This window comes from Pongo abelii, chromosome 19, assembly GCF_028885655.2.
Source record: "Pongo abelii isolate AG06213 chromosome 19, NHGRI_mPonAbe1-v2.0_pri, whole genome shotgun sequence".
Taxonomy (NCBI): Eukaryota; Metazoa; Chordata; class Mammalia; order Primates; family Hominidae; genus Pongo; species Pongo abelii.
In genome coordinates, this window is record NC_072004.2 from 73,596,973 (window position 1) to 73,619,233 (window position 22,261).

Below are 22,261 nucleotides of genomic sequence, written 5' to 3' on the forward strand. Positions count from 1 at the left end.
CCTCCGTGATGGGATTTCAGAGCGGGAGATAAAGGGTTGCCCAGAAGGGTGGTGAGTGGAATAGCTGATATAAACAACGGCGGGGTGGGGTGGGGTGCGATGAAATACACAGGAGGGCTGCTAGTCTTACATATGGGGCGGGTGCCGAGGGCCCTTGAGTAAGGGAGGCTTCCTGGACGGGTGACACCCAAGCGGAGTCCTGACGACCTGCGTCAGAAGTAGCCAGGCGAGGAGGAGGTGAAAGGAGAAAGGAATCCACGTCCCGAGCAGAGAGGCAGCTGTCCCTACACGGCACAGGACACGGTCCGTGCACAGAAGCCACAGGAGACGCAGGCACAGGGGCTGGGGAGAATCCTTGCCGGGCCCTCGCCGCCTCCCTCTGCCGGGTGTCTGGTGCCAGCCTCCTGCCTGGCGGAGGAACTCCAGCCCCTGCTCCCGGAAGCCCCTCCAGGCCTTCGGCTTCCCTGACTCGGCATGGGCCCCTCGTCCCCTCGGGTACGGGGCCGGTCTCCCCGCCCGCGGGCGACGAAGTAAAGGCCCAGCGCAGCCCGCGCTCCTGCCCTGGGGCCTCGTCTTTCTCCAGGAAAGCGTGGACCGCTCTCCGCCGACAGGTCTCTTCCACAGACCCCTCTCGCCCTCGCCCCCCAGTCTCTTCCGGTTCTGTCTTTTCGCTGGCTGGATACAAACAAGGAAGTCGCCCCCAGCGGAGCCCCGGCTCCCCCACGCAGAGGCGGCCCCGGGGGGCGGAGTCAACCGCGGAGGCCACGCCCTCTCTGGAAGGGCGGGGCATGCAAATTCGAAATGAAAGCCCGGGAACGCCGGAACAAGCACGGGTGTAAGATTTCCCTTTTCAAAGGCGGAGAATAAGAAATCAGCCCGAGTGTGTAAGGGCGTCAATAGCGCTGTGGACGAGACAGAGGGAATGGGGCAAGGAGCGAGGCTGGGGCTCTCACCGCGACTTGAATGTGGATGAGAGTGGGACGGTGACGGCGGGCGCGAGGGCGACCGCATCGCTTCTCGGCCTTTTGGCTAAGATCAAGTGTAGTATCTGTTCTTATCAGTTTAATATCTGATACGTCCTCTATCCGAGGACAATATATTAAATGGATTTTTGGAGCAGGGAGATGGAATAGGAGCTTGCTCCGTCCACTCCACGCATCGACCTGGTATTGCAGTACCTCCAGGAACGGTGCACTTCCCTCCGGGGATACATACGTGTGTTTCCTAAAAGTAGAGGAAGAAAGAGACAGAGTACCTGCGGGGCGGCTTGCACGCCCAGTACCCGTGACACGCCGGCTTGACTTAGCTGCTCCTCTTGAAGTACCATGAGGTTTCTGACCTGCGGGCGGTAGACGGTAGGCTTTGCGGCATACTTCCGTTTCCACTGTGACTACTGCGCTTTGGGAAGGCCACGACCTACTCCTTTGGAGGTCCTTAGATCTCAGCTTGGCAGTCGAGTGGGTGGCGACCTTTTAAAGGAATGGGATCCACCCGGAATTGAACTTCTTTCTCCTCTCTCTCTCTCTCTGTCTCTCTCTCTCTCCCCTCTCTCTCTCTCTCCTCTGTCTCTCTCCCCTCTCTCCCCTCTCTCTGTCTCTCTCTCTCTCTCTCTCTCTCTCTCTCTCTCTCTCTCTCTGTCTCTCTCTCTCTCCCCCCCCGCCTCTCCCCCGCTCTCTCTTTTGGTTTCCCCCACCCCCTCCCAAGTTCTGGGGTACATGTGCAGGACGTGCAGGTTTGGAACATAGGTACACGTGTGCCACGGTGCTTTGCTGCACCTAGGTTGGAAGCCCCGCATGCGTTGGCTAATTGTCCTAATGCTCTCTCTCCCCTTGCCCCCCACGCCCCGTCAGGGCCCGGCGTGTGATGTTCCCCTCCCTGTGTCCATGTGTTCTCACTGTTCAGCTCCCACTTAGGAGTGAGAACATGCGGTGTTTGGTTTTCGCTTCCTGTGTCAGTTTGCTGAGATTGAGGCCTTCCAGCTTCATCCACCTTCCTGCAGAGGACATGAACTCATCCTTTTTTATGGCTGCGTAGTAATTCCATGGTGTATACGTGCCACATTTTCTTTATCCAGCCTGTCACTGATGGGCATTCGAGTTGGTTCCAAGTCTTTGCTATTGTAAATAGTGCTGCAGTAATCATACGTGTCCATGGGTCTTCCTAGCAGGAACTTCTTCCTCTTCAGCCCGCTGAGTAGCCGGCGCTTTAAGGCAGGTGCCAACGCACCGGCAACAGGCTTCCTTTTTTGCCCAGGAAAAACTGAGGTGCAGGTAGTATAAGCCATTTATCACGGAACGCACAGGAGCAGAACTCCAAGAAGTCCAAGCATCGTGGCTCCACCCTTCATGCCTGATGCACCGTTAGGCTCCGTTCTAGGTGTGTGTATCCTTTACGGGATCAGCCACCGGCAGTTGCCTTGCAACCACGATGACAAATCTCTGCCGGCTCTTTTGGGTCTCATCCCTGTATGTATACGTTGCATCCCAGCATAAAGATCGGAATGTTCCTTTCGCTGACCCAGTCTCTCACCCTCTCCAAACTCCAGAAATCTTGTCTGTCCTCCGAAGAACTCCCCCTGCTTCTTTCTCTAAAGGCTGTCTTCAGGCCGGGCACAGTGGGAGGTTCGCTTGAGCCCAGAAGGCCGCAGTGAGGTGAGATCACGCCATTGCACTGCAGCCCCGGCGGCAGAGCCGGAGCCCCGTCTCGAAACAAACAAACAAACATACAAACAAAGACAAAGAAAGAAAGAGCCCAGGCAACCTAGTGAAAACCTGTTCGGGCTGGGGCGTATGTGTACCCCAGCTATTCCAGAGGCTGAGGCAGGAGGATGGGTGGAGGTTGGGAGGTGGATGCTGCAGTGAGCAGTGATTGCACCACTGCACTCCAGCCTGGGTGACAGAGCCAGACCCCGTCCCAAATAAATAAACATAAAAATAAAGGAACCAGTTTGTAGAAAGCGGGAGAGGGTCCCAGTGAACTTCAAGCCTTCAAGCAACAGCTGTGGCTGGACAGGTCGGACCAGCAGGCTGGGGCAGTCGCCATCCTGGCAGGGATCATTGACCCTGATCTGTCGTCGGGAGGAGGAAGAGCTGATCTTACGCAGGGAGGGCAGGTGGACTATGTGTGGACTCTGGTGATCTGTTTGGGTGCCAGGTGTTACTCCCAGGGCCACCTGTAACTGTGAATGCGCAGGAACCCTGACTTGAGAAGGGCCTGGCCACGGGGGGCTCAGGCCCCTCAGGAATGAGAGTTTGGTTCCCGGTACCCAGGGAAACCACCAGCATCGGCAGAGGTGATAGCTGAGGAGGAGCGGGGATTTGGAGGAGAGACACAGGACGAGTACCGGGGGCAGCCCCGTGATCCACAACTGCTGCAAGAGGGGCTGTTTGTTCGACTCACTAGTCTTCTGCGGCTCTATGCGGTACTAAAGAGCAGAAGACAGAAGATACAAAAACCACAAAAATTAGCCGGGCGTGGTGCTGCGCGTCAATAATCCCAGCTACTCGGGAGGCTGAGACAGGAGAATCCCTTGAACCCGGGAGGCGGAAGTCTCAGCGAGCCGAGATCACGCCATTGCAGTCCAACCTGAGCGTCCGAGCGAGACTCTATCTCAGAAACTAAAGACAGAATGAAAGAGCCCGGCGCGGTGGCTTACGCCTGGAATCCCAGCGCTTTGGGAGGCCGAGGCCGGCGGATCGCCTGAGGTCAGGAGCTCGAGACCAGCCTGGCCGACATGGGGAAACCCCCCTAAAAATACAAAAATTAGCTGGGCGTGGTGGCCTACGCCTGTCATCCCAGCTACCCAGGAGGCTGAGGCAGGAGAATCGCTGGAACCCGGGAGGTAGAGGCTGCAGTGAGCCGAGATCGCGCCGCTGCACTCCAGCCTGGGGTGACAGAGCAAGAGTTTGTCTCTAAGAAAAAAAAAAAAAAAAGAAAGAAAAGAAAAAAGCCTGGGTGGTGAGCGGTGGCTCAAGCCTGTAATCGCAACACTTTCGGAGGCGGCAGCTGGGCAGATCACCAGAGGTCGGGAGCTGGAGACCAGCCTGACCAACATGGAGAAACCCCGTCTGTACTAAAAATACAAACTTAGCCGGGCGTGGTGGCACATGCCTGTAGTCCCAGCTGCTCGGGAGGCTGAGGCAGGAGAATCGCCTGAACCCGGGAGGCGGAGGTTGCAGAGAGCCTAGATCGCGCCATTGGACTCCAGGCTGGGTAACAAGAGGGGAACCTCTGTCTGGGAAAAAAAAAAAAAAAAAAAATTGTGAGAATTGTACTCACACCGCCGTCAAAATCTCATGTGTATTTCACACTTAGAGCACAGCGCCGTTAGAACTGACCGCATTTCCAGGGCTCCCTAGATACCTGTGGCTAGCGGCTGCCATACTACCCCGTGCTGGGCTGTAGAATGGGGATGACAAGACAGGGCGGCGGAGATTGGGATGGCGTGAAATGAGGGAAACACTCGCCCGCAGGAAAAAAATTAAATAGCCAGGGGGCACCGAAAGACTCAGTAGTCCACATGAATATCTTGATTATCTCGTAGCTGAGATAATGTAGGGTCCAGCTCTACGGGGTCCGTGGGTTTTCTCTTCGTGTGCGTGCGGAGGCGAGAGACGGTAGAGCTAAAGCCAGAAGACAAAGAGATAGGAAGAAAGACAGCTGGGCCCGGGGGAACCACTGCCACCAAAGCGGGGAGACAGGTAGTGGCCCCGAACGCCTGGAGGCGCTGCTATTTATTGTATTCAAGGCAAGGGGGCAGGGTAAGGAGTGCCAGTCATCTCAAATGATGGATAGGTCACGCGAGTCACGTGTCCACTGGACAGGGGGCGTTTCCCTTTGTGGTAGCCGAGGTGGAGAGGGAGGACAGCAAACGTCAGCGTTTCTTCTATGCACTTATCAGAAAGACCAAAGACTTTGGCGCTTTTACTAATTCTGCCACTGCTATCTTCTCAGAACTGAAAAGGAGGAGCCAGGTGTACAGGCGGAACATGAAAGTGAACCAGGAGGGTGACCACTGAAGCACAGCATCGCAGGGAGACGTTGAAGCCTCCGGCTGACGGCGGGCAGGCCTGGCTAACGTCAGGCCTCCCACAAGAGCTGGTGGAGCAGAGTGTTCTCTATCTCCCCTGGAGAGAGGGACATTCCCTTTCCCGGTCCGCTAAGTAACCCGGGTGCCTTCCCAGGCACTGGCGCCACCGCTAGACCAAGGTCTGCTAAGTAACCAGGGCCTTCCCGGGCACTGGCATTACCGCTAGGCCAAGGAGCCCTCAAGCGGCCCTTCTCCCGGCGTGAATGAGGGCTCACACTCTTGTCTTCTGGTCACCTCTCACTGTGGCCCTTCAGCTCCTAACTCTGTGTGGCCTGGTTTTCCCTAGGTAATCATAATAGAACAGAGATTACTCTGGTAATAGAACAAAGAGTAACGCTACAAACTAATGATTAATAGTAGTCAGATATAATCATATCTGTATCCCATCTCTCGTAAAACTTTTCTTATTCTAATTATTTTCTTTATTATAGTGGAACAGCTTGTGCCTTCAGGCTCTTGCCTCGGCACCTGGGTGGCTTGCCGCCCACAAGATAAGATATATTGCGTTGAACTATAATTTATGTTGATTGCTGAATGGTTTAGGGCGGGGGGAGGGGGGGCCGCCTGATATTCTGCCCTGGAGGGGTGGCCTCACCCTAACCCTGGCCGTGGCTAATAATAAGGCCCACCTCTTAGGGCCGTGGAGTGAAATAAGTTTCGGAGGTAACGCGCGTAAAGCCCTCAGCCCTCCGCTGAAGTTGCGTTAAGGAAGGAGGAAGGGAGAGGTAAATGCTGAGCCCGCAGGCGGCAGTCTGTGCCTCGGAGAGAAACTTTATCCCAACCTTGCTGGGGGCCTTGACGCCCATCTTGCCCCAAGAGCACCCCGGCAGTCACCCCTGCCCTCTGGGGTCCTGCCACCCCGAGCCCGACCTTCCCCCTTTTCCCCCGCGCCGCGCCGGGCCAGTAGCCTCCTAACTGCGTCTTCTCTGTTGCGGTCTGTCGTGCTCATCACGTTTGCGTCGTTTCTTCGCTCCACAAACGTTTACTGAGCGCCTTCCACACGCCAGGCGCCAGACTCGCGCGGGGAAACAGGGATAAGCACTGAGGAGGGGGTCCCAGCCCTCCGTGATGGGATTTCAGAGCGGGAGATAAAGGGTTGCCCAGAAGGGTGGTGAGTGGAATAGCTGATATAAACAACGGCGGGGTGGGGTGGGGTGCGATGAAATACACAGGAGGGCTGCTAGTCTTACATATGGGGCGGGTGCCGAGGGCCCTTGAGTAAGGGAGGCTTCCTGGACGGGTGACACCCAAGCGGAGTCCTGACGACCTGCGTCAGAAGTAGCCAGGCGAGGAGGAGGTGAAAGGAGAAAGGAATCCACGTCCCGAGCAGAGAGGCAGCTGTCCCTACACGGCACAGGACACGGTCCGTGCACAGAAGCCACAGGAGACGCAGGCACAGGGGCTGGGGAGAATCCTTGCCGGGCCCTCGCCGCCTCCCTCTGCCGGGTGTCTGGTGCCAGCCTCCTGCCTGGCGGAGGAACTCCAGCCCCTGCTCCCGGAAGCCCCTCCAGGCCTTCGGCTTCCCTGACTCGGCATGGGCCCCTCGTCCCCTCGGGTACGGGGCCGGTCTCCCCGCCCGCGGGCGACGAAGTAAAGGCCCAGCGCAGCCCGCGCTCCTGCCCTGGGGCCTCGTCTTTCTCCAGGAAAGCGTGGACCGCTCTCCGCCGACAGGTCTCTTCCACAGACCCCTCTCGCCCTCGCCCCCCAGTCTCTTCCGGTTCTGTCTTTTCGCTGGCTGGATACAAACAAGGAAGTCGCCCCCAGCGGAGCCCCGGCTCCCCCACGCAGAGGCGGCCCCGGGGGGCGGAGTCAACCGCGGAGGCCACGCCCTCTCTGGAAGGGCGGGGCATGCAAATTCGAAATGAAAGCCCGGGAACGCCGGAACAAGCACGGGTGTAAGATTTCCCTTTTCAAAGGCGGAGAATAAGAAATCAGCCCGAGTGTGTAAGGGCGTCAATAGCGCTGTGGACGAGACAGAGGGAATGGGGCAAGGAGCGAGGCTGGGGCTCTCACCGCGACTTGAATGTGGATGAGAGTGGGACGGTGACGGCGGGCGCGAGGGCGACCGCATCGCTTCTCGGCCTTTTGGCTAAGATCAAGTGTAGTATCTGTTCTTATCAGTTTAATATCTGATACGTCCTCTATCCGAGGACAATATATTAAATGGATTTTTGGAGCAGGGAGATGGAATAGGAGCTTGCTCCGTCCACTCCACGCATCGACCTGGTATTGCAGTACCTCCAGGAACGGTGCACTTCCCTCCGGGGATACATACGTGTGTTTCCTAAAAGTAGAGGAAGAAAGAGACAGAGTACCTGCGGGGCGGCTTGCACGCCCAGTACCCGTGACACGCCGGCTTGACTTAGCTGCTCCTCTTGAAGTACCATGAGGTTTCTGACCTGCGGGCGGTAGACGGTAGGCTTTGCGGCATACTTCCGTTTCCACTGTGACTACTGCGCTTTGGGAAGGCCACGACCTACTCCTTTGGAGGTCCTTAGATCTCAGCTTGGCAGTCGAGTGGGTGGCGACCTTTTAAAGGAATGGGATCCACCCGGAATTGAACTTCTTTCTCCTCTCTCTCTCTCTCTGTCTCTCTCTCTCTCCCCTCTCTCTCTCTCTCCTCTGTCTCTCTCCCCTCTCTCCCCTCTCTCTCTGTCTCTCTCTCTCTCTCTCTCTCTCTCTCTCTCTCTCTCTCTCTGTCTCTCTCTCTCTCCCCCCCCGCCTCTCCCCCGCTCTCTCTTTTGGTTTCCCCCACCCCCTCCCAAGTTCTGGGGTACATGTGCAGGACGTGCAGGTTTGGAACATAGGTACACGTGTGCCACGGTGCTTTGCTGCACCTAGGTTGGAAGCCCCGCATGCGTTGGCTAATTGTCCTAATGCTCTCTCTCCCCTTGCCCCCCACGCCCCGTCAGGGCCCGGCGTGTGATGTTCCCCTCCCTGTGTCCATGTGTTCTCACTGTTCAGCTCCCACTTAGGAGTGAGAACATGCGGTGTTTGGTTTTCGCTTCCTGTGTCAGTTTGCTGAGATTGAGGCCTTCCAGCTTCATCCACCTTCCTGCAGAGGACATGAACTCATCCTTTTTTATGGCTGCGTAGTAATTCCATGGTGTATACGTGCCACATTTTCTTTATCCAGCCTGTCACTGATGGGCATTCGAGTTGGTTCCAAGTCTTTGCTATTGTAAATAGTGCTGCAGTAATCATACGTGTCCATGGGTCTTCCTAGCAGGAACTTCTTCCTCTTCAGCCCGCTGAGTAGCCGGCGCTTTAAGGCAGGTGCCAACGCACCGGCAACAGGCTTCCTTTTTTGCCCAGGAAAAACTGAGGTGCAGGTAGTATAAGCCATTTATCACGGAACGCACAGGAGCAGAACTCCAAGAAGTCCAAGCATCGTGGCTCCACCCTTCATGCCTGATGCACCGTTAGGCTCCGTTCTAGGTGTGTGTATCCTTTACGGGATCAGCCACCGGCAGTTGCCTTGCAACCACGATGACAAATCTCTGCCGGCTCTTTTGGGTCTCATCCCTGTATGTATACGTTGCATCCCAGCATAAAGATCGGAATGTTCCTTTCGCTGACCCAGTCTCTCACCCTCTCCAAACTCCAGAAATCTTGTCTGTCCTCCGAAGAACTCCCCCTGCTTCTTTCTCTAAAGGCTGTCTTCAGGCCGGGCACAGTGGGAGGTTCGCTTGAGCCCAGAAGGCCGCAGTGAGGTGAGATCACGCCATTGCACTGCAGCCCCGGCGGCAGAGCCGGAGCCCCGTCTCGAAACAAACAAACAAACATACAAACAAAGACAAAGAAAGAAAGAGCCCAGGCAACCTAGTGAAAACCTGTTCGGGCTGGGGCGTATGTGTACCCCAGCTATTCCAGAGGCTGAGGCAGGAGGATGGGTGGAGGTTGGGAGGTGGATGCTGCAGTGAGCAGTGATTGCACCACTGCACTCCAGCCTGGGTGACAGAGCCAGACCCCGTCCCAAATAAATAAACATAAAAATAAAGGAACCAGTTTGTAGAAAGCGGGAGAGGGTCCCAGTGAACTTCAAGCCTTCAAGCAACAGCTGTGGCTGGACAGGTCGGACCAGCAGGCTGGGGCAGTCGCCATCCTGGCAGGGATCATTGACCCTGATCTGTCGTCGGGAGGAGGAAGAGCTGATCTTACGCAGGGAGGGCAGGTGGACTATGTGTGGACTCTGGTGATCTGTTTGGGTGCCAGGTGTTACTCCCAGGGCCACCTGTAACTGTGAATGCGCAGGAACCCTGACTTGAGAAGGGCCTGGCCACGGGGGGCTCAGGCCCCTCAGGAATGAGAGTTTGGTTCCCGGTACCCAGGGAAACCACCAGCATCGGCAGAGGTGATAGCTGAGGAGGAGCGGGGATTTGGAGGAGAGACACAGGACGAGTACCGGGGGCAGCCCCGTGATCCACAACTGCTGCAAGAGGGGCTGTTTGTTCGACTCACTAGTCTTCTGCGGCTCTATGCGGTACTAAAGAGCAGAAGACAGAAGATACAAAAACCACAAAAATTAGCCGGGCGTGGTGCTGCGCGTCAATAATCCCAGCTACTCGGGAGGCTGAGACAGGAGAATCCCTTGAACCCGGGAGGCGGAAGTCTCAGCGAGCCGAGATCACGCCATTGCAGTCCAACCTGAGCGTCCGAGCGAGACTCTATCTCAGAAACTAAAGACAGAATGAAAGAGCCCGGCGCGGTGGCTTACGCCTGGAATCCCAGCGCTTTGGGAGGCCGAGGCCGGCGGATCGCCTGAGGTCAGGAGCTCGAGACCAGCCTGGCCGACATGGGGAAACCCCCCTAAAAATACAAAAATTAGCTGGGCGTGGTGGCCTACGCCTGTCATCCCAGCTACCCAGGAGGCTGAGGCAGGAGAATCGCTGGAACCCGGGAGGTAGAGGCTGCAGTGAGCCGAGATCGCGCCGCTGCACTCCAGCCTGGGGTGACAGAGCAAGAGTTTGTCTCTAAGAAAAAAAAAAAAAAAAGAAAGAAAAGAAAAAAGCCTGGGTGGTGAGCGGTGGCTCAAGCCTGTAATCGCAACACTTTCGGAGGCGGCAGCTGGGCAGATCACCAGAGGTCGGGAGCTGGAGACCAGCCTGACCAACATGGAGAAACCCCGTCTGTACTAAAAATACAAACTTAGCCGGGCGTGGTGGCACATGCCTGTAGTCCCAGCTGCTCGGGAGGCTGAGGCAGGAGAATCGCCTGAACCCGGGAGGCGGAGGTTGCAGAGAGCCTAGATCGCGCCATTGGACTCCAGGCTGGGTAACAAGAGGGGAACCTCTGTCTGGGAAAAAAAAAAAAAAAAAAATTGTGAGAATTGTACTCACACCGCCGTCAAAATCTCATGTGTATTTCACACTTAGAGCACAGCGCCGTTAGAACTGACCGCATTTCCAGGGCTCCCTAGATACCTGTGGCTAGCGGCTGCCATACTACCCCGTGCTGGGCTGTAGAATGGGGATGACAAGACAGGGCGGCGGAGATTGGGATGGCGTGAAATGAGGGAAACACTCGCCCGCAGGAAAAAAATTAAATAGCCAGGGGGCACCGAAAGACTCAGTAGTCCACATGAATATCTTGATTATCTCGTAGCTGAGATAATGTAGGGTCCAGCTCTACGGGGTCCGTGGGTTTTCTCTTCGTGTGCGTGCGGAGGCGAGAGACGGTAGAGCTAAAGCCAGAAGACAAAGAGATAGGAAGAAAGACAGCTGGGCCCGGGGGAACCACTGCCACCAAAGCGGGGAGACAGGTAGTGGCCCCGAACGCCTGGAGGCGCTGCTATTTATTGTATTCAAGGCAAGGGGGCAGGGTAAGGAGTGCCAGTCATCTCAAATGATGGATAGGTCACGCGAGTCACGTGTCCACTGGACAGGGGGCGTTTCCCTTTGTGGTAGCCGAGGTGGAGAGGGAGGACAGCAAACGTCAGCGTTTCTTCTATGCACTTATCAGAAAGACCAAAGACTTTGGCGCTTTTACTAATTCTGCCACTGCTATCTTCTCAGAACTGAAAAGGAGGAGCCAGGTGTACAGGCGGAACATGAAAGTGAACCAGGAGGGTGACCACTGAAGCACAGCATCGCAGGGAGACGTTGAAGCCTCCGGCTGACGGCGGGCAGGCCTGGCTAACGTCAGGCCTCCCACAAGAGCTGGTGGAGCAGAGTGTTCTCTATCTCCCCTGGAGAGAGGGACATTCCCTTTCCCGGTCCGCTAAGTAACCCGGGTGCCTTCCCAGGCACTGGCGCCACCGCTAGACCAAGGTCTGCTAAGTAACCAGGGCCTTCCCGGGCACTGGCATTACCGCTAGGCCAAGGAGCCCTCAAGCGGCCCTTCTCCCGGCGTGAATGAGGGCTCACACTCTTGTCTTCTGGTCACCTCTCACTGTGGCCCTTCAGCTCCTAACTCTGTGTGGCCTGGTTTTCCCTAGGTAATCATAATAGAACAGAGATTACTCTGGTAATAGAACAAAGAGTAACGCTACAAACTAATGATTAATAGTAGTCAGATATAATCATATCTGTATCCCATCTCTCGTAAAACTTTTCTTATTCTAATTATTTTCTTTATTATAGTGGAACAGCTTGTGCCTTCAGGCTCTTGCCTCGGCACCTGGGTGGCTTGCCGCCCACAAGATAAGATATATTGCGTTGAACTATAATTTATGTTGATTGCTGAATGGTTTAGGGCGGGGGGAGGGGGGGCCGCCTGATATTCTGCCCTGGAGGGGTGGCCTCACCCTAACCCTGGCCGTGGCTAATAATAAGGCCCACCTCTTAGGGCCGTGGAGTGAAATAAGTTTCGGAGGTAACGCGCGTAAAGCCCTCAGCCCTCCGCTGAAGTTGCGTTAAGGAAGGAGGAAGGGAGAGGTAAATGCTGAGCCCGCAGGCGGCAGTCTGTGCCTCGGAGAGAAACTTTATCCCAACCTTGCTGGGGGCCTTGACGCCCATCTTGCCCCAAGAGCACCCCGGCAGTCACCCCTGCCCTCTGGGGTCCTGCCACCCCGAGCCCGACCTTCCCCCTTTTCCCCCGCGCCGCGCCGGGCCAGTAGCCTCCTAACTGCGTCTTCTCTGTTGCGGTCTGTCGTGCTCATCACGTTTGCGTCGTTTCTTCGCTCCACAAACGTTTACTGAGCGCCTTCCACACGCCAGGCGCCAGACTCGCGCGGGGAAACAGGGATAAGCACTGAGGAGGGGGTCCCAGCCCTCCGTGATGGGATTTCAGAGCGGGAGATAAAGGGTTGCCCAGAAGGGTGGTGAGTGGAATAGCTGATATAAACAACGGCGGGGTGGGGTGGGGTGCGATGAAATACACAGGAGGGCTGCTAGTCTTACATATGGGGCGGGTGCCGAGGGCCCTTGAGTAAGGGAGGCTTCCTGGACGGGTGACACCCAAGCGGAGTCCTGACGACCTGCGTCAGAAGTAGCCAGGCGAGGAGGAGGTGAAAGGAGAAAGGAATCCACGTCCCGAGCAGAGAGGCAGCTGTCCCTACACGGCACAGGACACGGTCCGTGCACAGAAGCCACAGGAGACGCAGGCACAGGGGCTGGGGAGAATCCTTGCCGGGCCCTCGCCGCCTCCCTCTGCCGGGTGTCTGGTGCCAGCCTCCTGCCTGGCGGAGGAACTCCAGCCCCTGCTCCCGGAAGCCCCTCCAGGCCTTCGGCTTCCCTGACTCGGCATGGGCCCCTCGTCCCCTCGGGTACGGGGCCGGTCTCCCCGCCCGCGGGCGACGAAGTAAAGGCCCAGCGCAGCCCGCGCTCCTGCCCTGGGGCCTCGTCTTTCTCCAGGAAAGCGTGGACCGCTCTCCGCCGACAGGTCTCTTCCACAGACCCCTCTCGCCCTCGCCCCCCAGTCTCTTCCGGTTCTGTCTTTTCGCTGGCTGGATACAAACAAGGAAGTCGCCCCCAGCGGAGCCCCGGCTCCCCCACGCAGAGGCGGCCCCGGGGGGCGGAGTCAACCGCGGAGGCCACGCCCTCTCTGGAAGGGCGGGGCATGCAAATTCGAAATGAAAGCCCGGGAACGCCGGAACAAGCACGGGTGTAAGATTTCCCTTTTCAAAGGCGGAGAATAAGAAATCAGCCCGAGTGTGTAAGGGCGTCAATAGCGCTGTGGACGAGACAGAGGGAATGGGGCAAGGAGCGAGGCTGGGGCTCTCACCGCGACTTGAATGTGGATGAGAGTGGGACGGTGACGGCGGGCGCGAGGGCGACCGCATCGCTTCTCGGCCTTTTGGCTAAGATCAAGTGTAGTATCTGTTCTTATCAGTTTAATATCTGATACGTCCTCTATCCGAGGACAATATATTAAATGGATTTTTGGAGCAGGGAGATGGAATAGGAGCTTGCTCCGTCCACTCCACGCATCGACCTGGTATTGCAGTACCTCCAGGAACGGTGCACTTCCCTCCGGGGATACATACGTGTGTTTCCTAAAAGTAGAGGAAGAAAGAGACAGAGTACCTGCGGGGCGGCTTGCACGCCCAGTACCCGTGACACGCCGGCTTGACTTAGCTGCTCCTCTTGAAGTACCATGAGGTTTCTGACCTGCGGGCGGTAGACGGTAGGCTTTGCGGCATACTTCCGTTTCCACTGTGACTACTGCGCTTTGGGAAGGCCACGACCTACTCCTTTGGAGGTCCTTAGATCTCAGCTTGGCAGTCGAGTGGGTGGCGACCTTTTAAAGGAATGGGATCCACCCGGAATTGAACTTCTTTCTCCTCTCTCTCTCTCTCTCCCCTCTCTCTCTCTCTCCTCCGTCTCTCTCCCCTCTCTCTCTCCCCTCTCTCTCTGTCTCTCTCTCTCTCTCCCCCCCCCGCCTCTCCCCCGCTCTCTCTTTTGGTTTCCCCCACCCCCTCCCAAGTTCTGGGGTACATGTGCAGGACGTGCAGGTTTGGAACATAGGTACACGTGTGCCACGGTGCTTTGCTGCACCTATCAACCAGTCATCTAGGTTGGAAGCCCCGCATGCGTTGGCTAATTGTCCTAATGCTCTCTCTCCCCTTGCCCCCCACGCCCCGTCAGGGCCCGGCGTGTGATGTTCCCCTCCCTGTGTCCATGTATTCTCACTGTTCAGCTCCCACTTAGGAGTGAGAACATGCGGTGTTTGGTTTTCGCTTCCTGTGTCAGTTTGCTGAGATTGAGGCCTTCCAGCTTCATCCACCTTCCTGCAGAGGACATGAACTCATCCTTTTTTATGGCTGCGTAGTAATTCCATGGTGTATACGTGCCACATTTTCTTTATCCAGCCTGTCACTGATGGGCATTCGAGTTGGTTCCAAGTCTTTGCTATTGTAAATAGTGCTGCAGTAATCATACGTGTCCATGGGTCTTCCTAGCAGGAACTTCTTCCTCTTCAGCCCGCTGAGTAGCCGGCGCTTTAAGGCAGGTGCCAACGCACCGGCAACAGGCTTCCTTTTTTGCCCAGGAAAAACTGAGGTGCAGGTAGTATAAGCCATTTATCACGGAACGCACAGGAGCAGAACTCCAAGAAGTCCAAGCATCGTGGCTCCACCCTTCATGCCTGATGCACCGTTAGGCTCCGTTCTAGGTGTGTGTATCCTTTACGGGATCAGCCACCGGCAGTTGCCTTGCAACCACGATGACAAATCTCTGCCGGCTCTTTTGGGTCTCATCCCTGTATGTATACGTTGCATCCCAGCATAAAGATCGGAATGTTCCTTTCGCTGACCCAGTCTCTCACCCTCTCCAAACTCCAGAAATCTTGTCTGTCCTCCGAAGAACTCCCCCTGCTTCTTTCTCTAAAGGCTGTCTTCAGGCCGGGCACAGTGGGAGGTTCGCTTGAGCCCAGAAGGCCGCAGTGAGGTGAGATCACGCCATTGCACTGCAGCCCCGGCGGCAGAGCCGGAGCCCCGTCTCGAAACAAACAAACAAACATACAAACAAAGACAAAGAAAGAAAGAGCCCAGGCAACCTAGTGAAAACCTGTTCGGGCTGGGGCGTATGTGTACCCCAGCTATTCCAGAGGCTGAGGCAGGAGGATGGGTGGAGGTTGGGAGGTGGATGCTGCAGTGAGCAGTGATTGCACCACTGCACTCCAGCCTGGGTGACAGAGCCAGACCCCGTCCCAAATAAATAAACATAAAAATAAAGGAACCAGTTTGTAGAAAGCGGGAGAGGGTCCCAGTGAACTTCAAGCCTTCAAGCAACAGCTGTGGCTGGACAGGTCGGACCAGCAGGCTGGGGCAGTCGCCATCCTGGCAGGGATCATTGACCCTGATCTGTCGTCGGGAGGAGGAAGAGCTGATCTTACGCAGGGAGGGCAGGTGGACTATGTGTGGACTCTGGTGATCTGTTTGGGTGCCAGGTGTTACTCCCAGGGCCACCTGTAACTGTGAATGCGCAGGAACCCTGACTTGAGAAGGGCCTGGCCACGGGGGGCTCAGGCCCCTCAGGAATGAGAGTTTGGTTCCCGGTACCCAGGGAAACCACCAGCATCGGCAGAGGTGATAGCTGAGGAGGAGCGGGGATTTGGAGGAGAGACACAGGACGAGTACCGGGGGCAGCCCCGTGATCCACAACTGCTGCAAGAGGGGCTGTTTGTTCGACTCACTAGTCTTCTGCGGCTCTATGCGGTACTAAAGAGCAGAAGACAGAAGATACAAAAACCACAAAAATTAGCCGGGCGTGGTGCTGCGCGTCAATAATCCCAGCTACTCGGGAGGCTGAGACAGGAGAATCCCTTGAACCCGGGAGGCGGAAGTCTCAGCGAGCCGAGATCACGCCATTGCAGTCCAACCTGAGCGTCCGAGCGAGACTCTATCTCAGAAACTAAAGACAGAATGAAAGAGCCCGGCGCGGTGGCTTACGCCTGGAATCCCAGCGCTTTGGGAGGCCGAGGCCGGCGGATCGCCTGAGGTCAGGAGCTCGAGACCAGCCTGGCCGACATGGGGAAACCCCCCTAAAAATACAAAAATTAGCTGGGCGTGGTGGCCTACGCCTGTCATCCCAGCTACCCAGGAGGCTGAGGCAGGAGAATCGCTGGAACCCGGGAGGTAGAGGCTGCAGTGAGCCGAGATCGCGCCGCTGCACTCCAGCCTGGGGTGACAGAGCAAGAGTTTGTCTCTAAGAAAAAAAAAAAAAAAGAAAGAAAAGAAAAAAGCCTGGGTGGTGAGCGGTGGCTCAAGCCTGTAATCGCAACACTTTCGGAGGCGGCAGCTGGGCAGATCACCAGAGGTCGGGAGCTGGAGACCAGCCTGACCAACATGGAGAAACCCCGTCTGTACTAAAAATACAAACTTAGCCGGGCGTGGTGGCACATGCCTGTAGTCCCAGCTGCTCGGGAGGCTGAGGCAGGAGAATCGCCTGAACCCGGGAGGCGGAGGTTGCAGAGAGCCTAGATCGCGCCATTGGACTCCAGGCTGGGTAACAAGAGGGGAACCTCTGTCTGGGAAAAAAAAAAAAAAAAAAATTGTGAGAATTGTACTCACACCGCCGTCAAAATCTCATGTGTATTTCACACTTAGAGCACAGCGCCGTTAGAACTGACCGCATTTCCAGGGCTCCCTAGATACCTGTGGCTAGCGGCTGCCATACTACCCCGTGCTGGGCTGTAGAATGGGGATGACAAGACAGGGCGGCGGAGATTGGGATGGCGTGAAATGAGGGAAACACTCGCCCGCAGGAAAAAAATTAAATAGCCAGGGGGCACCGAAAGACTCAGTAGTCCACATGAATATCTTGATTATCTCGTAGCTGAGATAATGTAGGGTCCAGCTCTACGGGGTCCGTGGGTTTTCTCTTCGTGTGCGTGCGGAGGCGAGAGACGGTAGAGCTAAAGCCAGAAGACAAAGAGATAGGAAGAAAGACAGCTGGGCCCGGGGGAACCACTGCCACCAAAGCGGGGAGACAGGTAGTGGCCCCGAACGCCTGGAGGCGCTGCTATTTATTGTATTCAAGGCAAGGGGGCAGGGTAAGGAGTGCCAGTCATCTCAAATGATGGATAGGTCACGCGAGTCACGTGTCCACTGGACAGGGGGCGTTTCCCTTTGTGGTAGCCGAGGTGGAGAGGGAGGACAGCAAACGTCAGCGTTTCTTCTATGCACTTATCAGAAAGACCAAAGACTTTGGCGCTTTTACTAATTCTGCCACTGCTATCTTCTCAGAACTGAAAAGGAGGAGCCAGGTGTACAGGCGGAACATGAAAGTGAACCAGGAGGGTGACCACTGAAGCACAGCATCGCAGGGAGACGTTGAAGCCTCCGGCTGACGGCGGGCAGGCCTGGCTAACGTCAGGCCTCCCACAAGAGCTGGTGGAGCAGAGTGTTCTCTATCTCTCCTGGAGAGAGGGACATTCCCTTTCCCGGTCCGCTAAGTAACCCGGGTGCCTTCCCAGGCACTGGCGCCACCGCTAGACCAAGGTCTGCTAAGTAACCAGGGCCTTCCCGGGCACTGGCATTACCGCTAGGCCAAGGAGCCCTCAAGCGGCCCTTCTCCCGGCGTGAATGAGGGCTCACACTCTTGTCTTCTGGTCACCTCTCACTGTGGCCCTTCAGCTCCTAACTCTGTGTGGCCTGGTTTTCCCTAGGTAATCATAATAGAACAGAGATTACTCTGGTAATAGAACAAAGAGTAACGCTACAAACTAATGATTAATAGTAGTCAGATATAATCATATCTGTATCCCATCTCTCGTAAAACTTTTCTTATTCTAATTATTTTCTTTATTATAGTGGAACAGCTTGTGCCTTCAGGCTCTTGCCTCGGCACCTGGGTGGCTTGCCGCCCACAAGATAAGATATATTGCGTTGAACTATAATTTATGTTGATTGCTGAATGGTTTAGGGCGGGGGGAGGGGGGGCCGCCTGATATTCTGCCCTGGAGGGGTGGCCTCACCCTAACCCTGGCCGTGGCTAATAATAAGGCCCACCTCTTAGGGCCGTGGAGTGAAATAAGTTTCGGAGGTAATGCGCGTAAAGCCCTCAGCCCTCCGCTGAAGTTGCGTTAAGGAAGGAGGAAGGGAGAGGTAAATGCTGAGCCCGCAGGCGGCAGTCTGTGCCTCGGAGAGAAACTTTATCCCAACCTTGCTGGGGGCCTTGACGCCCATCTTGCCCCAAGAGCACCCCGGCAGTCACCCCTGCCCTCTGGGGTCCTGCCACCCCGAGCCCGACCTTCCCCCTTTTCCCCCGCGCCGCGCCGGGCCAGTAGCCTCCTAACTGCGTCTTCTCTGTTGCGGTCTGTCGTGCTCATCACGTTTGCGTCGTTTCTTCGCTCCACAAACGTTTACTGAGCGCCTTCCACACGCCAGGCGCCAGACTCGCGCGGGGAAACAGGGATAAGCACTGAGGAGGGGGTCCCAGCCCTCCGTGATGGGATTTCAGAGCGGGAGATAAAGGGTTGCCCAGAAGGGTGGTGAGTGGAATAGCTGATATAAACAACGGCGGGGTGGGGTGGGGTGCGATGAAATACACAGGAGGGCTGCTAGTCTTACATATGGGGCGGGTGCCGAGGGCCCTTGAGTAAGGGAGGCTTCCTGGACGGGTGACACCCAAGCGGAGTCCTGACGACCTGCGTCAGAAGTAGCCAGGCGAGGAGGAGGTGAAAGGAGAAAGGAATCCACGTCCCGAGCAGAGAGGCAGCTGTCCCTACACGGCACAGGACACGGTCCGTGCACAGAAGCCACAGGAGACGCAGGCACAGGGGCTGGGGAGAATCCTTGCCGGGCCCTCGCCGCCTCCCTCTGCCGGGTGTCTGGTGCCAGCCTCCTGCCTGGCGGAGGAACTCCAGCCCCTGCTCCCGGAAGCCCCTCCAGGCCTTCGGCTTCCCTGACTCGGCATGGGCCCCTCGTCCCCTCGGGTACGGGGCCGGTCTCCCCGCCCGCGGGCGACGAAGTAAAGGCCCAGCGCAGCCCGCGCTCCTGCCCTGGGGCCTCGTCTTTCTCCAGGAAAGCGTGGACCGCTCTCCGCCGACAGGTCTCTTCCACAGACCCCTCTCGCCCTCGCCCCCCAGTCTCTTCCGGTTCTGTCTTTTCGCTGGCTGGATACAAACAAGGAAGTCGCCCCCAGCGGAGCCCCGGCTCCCCCACGCAGAGGCGGCCCCGGGGGGCGGAGTCAACCGCGGAGGCCACGCCCTCTCTGGAAGGGCGGGGCATGCAAATTCGAAATGAAAGCCCGGGAACGCCGGAACAAGCACGGGTGTAAGATTTCCCTTTTCAAAGGCGGAGAATAAGAAATCAGCCCGAGTGTGTAAGGGCGTCAATAGCGCTGTGGACGAGACAGAGGGAATGGGGCAAGGAGCGAGGCTGGGGCTCTCACCGCGACTTGAATGTGGATGAGAGTGGGACGGTGACGGCGGGCGCGAGGGCGACCGCATCGCTTCTCGGCCTTTTGGCTAAGATCAAGTGTAGTATCTGTTCTTATCAGTTTAATATCTGATACGTCCTCTATCCGAGGACAATATATTAAATGGATTTTTGGAGCAGGGAGATGGAATAGGAGCTTGCTCCGTCCACTCCACGCATCGACCTGGTATTGCAGTACCTCCAGGAACGGTGCACTTCCCTCCGGGGATACATACGTGTGTTTCCTAAAAGTAGAGGAAGAAAGAGACAGAGTACCTGCGGGGCGGCTTGCACGCCCAGTACCCGTGACACGCCGGCTTGACTTAGCTGCTCCTCTTGAAGTACCATGAGGTTTCTGACCTGCGGGCGGTAGACGGTAGGCTTTGCGGCATACTTCCGTTTCCACTGTGACTACTGCGCTTTGGGAAGGCCACGACCTACTCCTTTGGAGGTCCTTAGATCTCAGCTTGGCAGTCGAGTGGGTGGCGACCTTTTAAAGGAATGGGATCCACCCGGAATTGAACTTCTTTCTCCTCTCTCTCTCTCTCTGTCTCTCTCTCTCTCCCCTCTCTCTCTCTCTCCTCTGTCTCTCTCCCCTCTCTCTCTCCCCTCTCTCTCTGTCTCTCTCTCTCTCTGTCTCTCTCTCTCTCTCTCTCTCTCTGTCTCTCTCTCTCTCCCCCCCCGCCTCTCCCCCGCTCTCTCTTTTGGTTTCCCCCACCCCCTCCCAAGTTCTGGGGTACATGTGCAGGACGTGCAGGTTTGGAACATAGGTACACGTGTGCCACGGTGCTTTGCTGCACCTATCAACCAGTCATCTAGGTTGGAAGCCCCGCATGCGTTGGCTAATTGTCCTAATGCTCTCTCTCCCCTTGCCCCCCACGCCCCGTCAGGGCCCGGCGTGTGATGTTCCCCTCCCTGTGTCCATGTGTTCTCACTGTTCAGCTCCCACTTAGGAGTGAGAACATGCGGTGTTTGGTTTTCGCTTCCTGTGTCAGTTTGCTGAGATTGAGGCCTTCCAGCTTCATCCACCTTCCTGCAGAGGACATGAACTCATCCTTTTTTATGGCTGCGTAGTAATTCCATGGTGTATACGTGCCACATTTTCTTTATCCAGCCTGTCACTGATGGGCATTCGAGTTGGTTCCAAGTCTTTGCTATTGTAAATAGTGCTGCAGTAATCATACGTGTCCATGGGTCTTCCTAGCAGGAACTTCTTCCTCTTCAGCCCGCTGAGTAGCCGGCGCTTTAAGGCAGGTGCCAACGCACCGGCAACAGGCTTCCTTTTTTGCCCAGGAAAAACTGAGGTGCAGGTAGTATAAGCCATTTATCACGGAACGCACAGGAGCAGAACTCCAAGAAGTCCAAGCATCGTGGCTCCACCCTTCATGCCTGATGCACCGTTAGGCTCCGTTCTAGGTGTGTGTATCCTTTACGGGATCAGCCACCGGCAGTTGCCTTGCAACCACGATGACAAATCTCTGCCGGCTCTTTTGGGTCTCATCCCTGTATGTATACGTTGCATCCCAGCATAAAGATCGGAATGTTCCTTTCGCTGACCCAGTCTCTCACCCTCTCCAAACTCCAGAAATCTTGTCTGTCCTCCGAAGAACTCCCCCTGCTTCTTTCTCTAAAGGCTGTCTTCAGGCCGGGCACAGTGGGAGGTTCGCTTGAGCCCAGATGGCCGCAGTGAGGTGAGATCACGCCATTGCACTGCAGCCCCGGCGGCAGAGCCGGAGCCCCGTCTCGAAACAAACAAACAAACATACAAACAAAGACAAAGAAAGAAAGAGCCCAGGCAACCTAGTGAAAACCTGTTCGGGCTGGGGCGTATGTGTACCCCAGCTATTCCAGAGGCTGAGGCAGGAGGATGGGTGGAGGTTGGGAGGTGGATGCTGCAGTGAGCAGTGATTGCACCACTGCACTCCAGCCTGGGTGACAGAGCCAGACCCCGTCCCAAATAAATAAACATAAAAATAAAGGAACCAGTTTGTAGAAAGCGGGAGAGGGTCCCAGTGAACTTCAAGCCTTCAAGCAACAGCTGTGGCTGGACAGGTCGGACCAGCAGGCTGGGGCAGTCGCCATCCTGGCAGGGATCATTGACCCTGATCTGTCGTCGGGAGGAGGAAGAGCTGATCTTACGCAGGGAGGGCAGGTGGACTATGTGTGGACTCTGGTGATCTGTTTGGGTGCCAGGTGTTACTCCCAGGGCCACCTGTAACTGTGAATGCGCAGGAACCCTGACTTGAGAAGGGCCTGGCCACGGGGGGCTCAGGCCCCTCAGGAATGAGAGTTTGGTTCCCGGTACCCAGGGAAACCACCAGCATCGGCAGAGGTGATAGCTGAGGAGGAGCGGGGATTTGGAGGAGAGACACAGGACGAGTACCGGGGGCAGCCCCGTGATCCACAACTGCTGCAAGAGGGGCTGTTTGTTCGACTCACTAGTCTTCTGCGGCTCTATGCGGTACTAAAGAGCAGAAGACAGAAGATACAAAAACCACAAAAATTAGCCGGGCGTGGTGCTGCGCGTCAATAATCCCAGCTACTCGGGAGGCTGAGACAGGAGAATCCCTTGAACCCGGGAGGCGGAAGTCTCAGCGAGCCGAGATCACGCCATTGCAGTCCAACCTGAGCGTCCGAGCGAGACTCTATCTCAGAAACTAAAGACAGAATGAAAGAGCCCGGCGCGGTGGCTTACGCCTGGAATCCCAGCGCTTTGGGAGGCCGAGGCCGGCGGATCGCCTGAGGTCAGGAGCTCGAGACCAGCCTGGCCGACATGGGGAAACCCCCCTAAAAATACAAAAATTAGCTGGGCGTGGTGGCCTACGCCTGTCATCCCAGCTACCCAGGAGGCTGAGGCAGGAGAATCGCTG

The 22,261-nt window shown here is 56.4% G+C and overlaps 4 non-coding genes across 4 annotated transcripts; all 4 read left to right on the forward strand.

Annotated features, from left to right (window-relative positions):
• Positions 1 to 1,009: 1,009 nt before the first annotated feature.
• Positions 1,010 to 1,200, forward strand: LOC129054996 (U2 spliceosomal RNA). Its single transcript, XR_008519674.1, has one exon. It is a non-coding gene; the product is annotated as a U2 spliceosomal RNA (small nuclear RNA).
• Positions 1,201 to 7,158: 5,958 nt separating this feature from the next.
• LOC129054983 (U2 spliceosomal RNA) lies at positions 7,159 to 7,349 on the forward strand. The gene has a single exon (XR_008519661.1). It is a non-coding gene; the product is annotated as a U2 spliceosomal RNA (small nuclear RNA).
• Positions 7,350 to 13,308: 5,959 nt separating this feature from the next.
• Positions 13,309 to 13,499, forward strand: LOC129054998 (U2 spliceosomal RNA). The gene has a single exon (XR_008519676.1). It is a non-coding gene; the product is annotated as a U2 spliceosomal RNA (small nuclear RNA).
• Positions 13,500 to 19,421: 5,922 nt separating this feature from the next.
• On the forward strand, positions 19,422 to 19,612 carry LOC129055001 (U2 spliceosomal RNA). Its single transcript, XR_008519679.2, has one exon. It is a non-coding gene; the product is annotated as a U2 spliceosomal RNA (small nuclear RNA).
• Positions 19,613 to 22,261: the final 2,649 nt, after the last annotated feature.